Below are 4,088 nucleotides of genomic sequence, written 5' to 3'. Positions count from 1 at the left end.
AAAAAAAAAAAAAAAGGAAAAAGAAAATTCTGGCCAGGCACGGTGGCTCATGCCTGTAATCCCAGCACTTTGGGAGGTCAAGGCAGGCGGATCACCTGAGGTCAGGAGTCTGAGACCAGTCTGACCAACATGGAGAAACCCTGTCCCTACTAAAAATACAAAATTAGCCAGGGGTGGTGGCGCGTGCCTGTAATCCTGGCTACTCGTGAGGCTGAGGCGGGACAATCGCTTGAACCCAGGAGGCGGAGGTTGCAGTGAGCTGAGATAGCGCCACTGCACTCTAGCAACAAAAACAAAACTCTGTCTCCAAAAAAAAAAAAAATGCTGTTGAGTCAGTTGTCCATGCAAGGACATTGCCTGGCAGGGATGGTAACATTGGACATTAGATTTCCTTTCTTCACTACCAAGTTTTGCATAGTATCTCTTTGATTGAAATCTAATTTAGCCTCTTCCTGTCAGGGGCCGTCAGTTTAAATCTCATGATATAACCCAGGAGATGGATAAATTGTCTCCAACTAGAGAAAAAACATTCAGCTTAGCTGAATAACTAAATTTACATAAATAAAACTCAGCTATTGTGAACATTATTTAACTGATGTTAATTTGAAGTTATACACTGTTTTTTCTTTTTCCTTTTTTTTTGAGGCAGAGTCTCGCTCTTGTTGCCCAGACTGGAGTGCAGTGGCGTGATCTCAGCTCACTGCAACCTACACTTCCCAGGTTCAAGTGATTCTCCTGCCTCACCCTCCCGAGTAGCTGGGATTACAGATGCCCATGACCATACCCAGCTAAATTTTGTATTTTTAATAGAGATGGAGTTTCACCATGTTGTCCAGGTTGGTCTCAAACTCCTGATCTCGGGTGATCCGCCTGCCTTGGCCTCCCAAAGTGCTGAGCCATTGCCACTGGCCTACAGTGTTTTCATTCTGAAACTCAAAAAAATCAGCATGTAATCAGCACATGAATTTCCATAATTCTCCTGTTAAGTGCACAAAGGGGGATCCAAATGAATCCAAGAAAACAGGGCTCACATGTTTCTACACATTAGAAGGGAATGGAGAAGGGAAGAGGGTAAGGACGAGAATGAAAGCTAAAAAGTGTCGACAAATGTTAATTATGAAAACTTTAAACCCTGAAAAAGGAAGGATAATAATAGCTTTCTCTGAGTCAGCTTTCAATCTGCACAGAATATCATCACTAACAGGGATCTAAACTTACCAAAAAAAAAAAAAAAAAAAAAAAAAAGGCAGGGGGCAGGGGAAGAGAAAGCATTTTTTTCTAACTTCCCTTTTGTAGATTAATTACCAATTTATTGACCAGTTCGTGATTTGGCATCATTTCGAGTCAAAACAAATGCTTTTGTACAGACTAAAGTTCACTAGTAAATTTAAACTAAAAATAAGATTTTCAAAAGAATTTTTTAACCAAATTTAGAAATTTAAAATATTTTTAAGACTTTCAAAAACTATATATTACTAAAAATAACATTGACCCTTGATATTTATCTGAGGAATCCTCCGGAAGAAAAAAAGGATTTCATCCTGGAGATAAATTGGACCAACTCATCTGTAGTCTTTGGTTTAATTAGCTAAACTCTTCCAGATGGGGAACATCCAAAGCAAAGGAATATTTCTGAGCCCCCTGGAATTGTTAATAAACACAATAATATGTTACATGTAAAAGAAAATGTGTCCTTTATCTTTGAGGAAGTGTTTGGTAGCATTATAATTTTCAGTTTGACTACTGAAGAAAAAAGCTGTCATTTTATTCAACATTCAACAAACAAATCCTGAGTGCTTGCTTTTCGCCAGTGCTAAACACCAAGACAGGACAGGACCCCTGCCTTTATGGAATCTCACAATTCCACCAGAATTTGCACTCCCAGTGCCTGGCATATAGTAGCAGCTGGGTAAGTATTTGTCGAATACATGAGTGAACGATATAGACACTTGAATAAGGAATTATATTCGTAAAGGTTTGAACAAATTACTATGGTCAGAGGGAAGCATGGAGGCCTCAAGCTGTCAGAGAAGGCTTTGCAAAGGAGTTTGTCAGATAGGAGCAGGAAAGACTTGCAGACACAGAAAATGGCACTTGCAAAGTCAGGGAGAGAAGAAACAGTAACATATATTTAGGCAATGGCTAGTAATTTGGTGTGGTTGGAGAGTAATGTGTACATGGAATATGCCCCGAAGGTAGTAAGACCACAAAGATGGGTTGGGGCTCATTTGAGAAGGACCCTGAAACCCTGCTAAGGTTTGACTTGAACCTTTAGCATGTGTTGGTGTTTTAGAAAGATAACTCCAGACATAGTATTAGAGGATACACAGAAGGAGAGAAGGAAAAGATACCAAGGGTTAAGTGCCATGTTTGTGCCCATCCCTAGGCTAGATCCTCTACGTATTTATATTAAACTCATTTAATCCTTGCAATACTCCCATTGGTTACCTAATATTATCCTTATTTTCAGAGGGAAACATTCAGAAAAAATATACAATTTCCCCCAGACCACACAGTTAATGAAAGATGGGACTAGGATTTGAAACCAGAGTTCTAAAAAAATCTTGTTGGAGAATAAAAATACCACTGGACTCATACAAATTAGTATTAGGGAAAATAAACAGTAGAAAACTGGAGAAAGTGAATATTAAGAAAGACAAACATGTAAGACGCAAGGGGAAAAAAAGCATGACTATGCAAAAGGATATTTACAGTAAGGAGATACAACACAGGAAGTGGAAAGATAATCATAGAAACACCACAACATGTGTTTTTAAAATGCAACGCCCCTGGGAAGAGAAAGCAAATGATACAATAATGCCATTCACTCTGGCATCCTGTGCATTTGGTTTTGTTCTTTACTCTTTTTTTTTTTTTAACTTTAAACAATTTGTTATGAGAGTAACAAAGATACAGCTCATGATCTTGCAACTCTAATGCTCTAAATCAGAAACAGATGGTGCCTAGTGTACCCTGTTTCCTAGAAACTGCAGGATTTTGAGGACACCACCCTCTCTGCACTGCACCAATGATTTCAGTTCCTTCACAGATACTAATAGATGGCTAAATAACGTGGTTGCTGGATATTGTATTGGAATATCTGTTTTCCTTGCTCGGAAATCTTTTTGAAGGTTAAAACTTTTCTCCATTTTTCTTCCTTTTTTCTGATTCAAAAAGCAATTCCTTTTTATTGTGACAATTTTTAAAAATATAGAACAAAGAAGAAAATAAAAATCCCCATTCCCCTCCCACCCAGCAATAACCAATGACCACTGTTAACATGTTGACAACATTCTTCTAGTTATTTTTCTGCACACACAAACACACTTCACAGAAAACTGAATGTACAGAAATTGTTTCGTAATTGTTTTGTTCACTGAAGAACAAATACTTTACATTTTTTCACATCATCAAATGTTGATGATAATTGCCAGTATTCCATCACATTGGAGAAGTTAATTTATTTAACTCCCCTCTTTTTCATTCAACAAATTCTTTTTTTTGAGATGAGTCTCGCTCTATGGCAGAGGCTGGAGTGCAGCGGCACGATCTCAGCTCACTGCAACATCTGCCTCCTAGGTTCAAGCGATTCTCCTGCCTCATTCTCCCAAGTAGCCAGGATTACAGGCATGCACCACCATGCCCAGCTAATTTTTGTACTTTTAGTAGAGACGGGGTTTCACTATGTTGGCCAACTGGTCTCGAACTCCTAACCTCAGGTGATCCACCCGCCTCGGCCTCTTAAAGTGCTAGGATTACAGGTGTGAGCCTCCACGCCTGACCTTCATTCAACAAATTCTAATTAACACTATGTGTCAGAACTGTGCTCAGCACTGGGTACACAGTAGTGAGTAAAGCAGGCAAAGCTCTTGCCCCCATGGAGTTTAAAGTCCTATATTGACCTCTAGTTTGTTTGAGAACTTTTCTTTTTTTTTTTTTTTTTTTACGGAGTCTCGCTCTGTCACCTAGGCTGGAGTGCAGTAGCCGGATCTCAGCTAAAAAAATCAATTGTCTGCATAAAACAACCATTTCAATCAGTGTACAATCAACTGGAAAGGAAAGTTTGAGAACTTTTTTTTTTTTTTTTA

Source organism: Colobus angolensis, unplaced genomic scaffold (genome assembly GCF_000951035.1).
Source record: "Colobus angolensis palliatus isolate OR3802 unplaced genomic scaffold, Cang.pa_1.0 Scaffold61, whole genome shotgun sequence".
Lineage (NCBI taxonomy): Eukaryota > Metazoa > Chordata > Mammalia > Primates > Cercopithecidae > Colobus > Colobus angolensis.
This window is presented reverse-complemented; position numbering follows the sequence as displayed.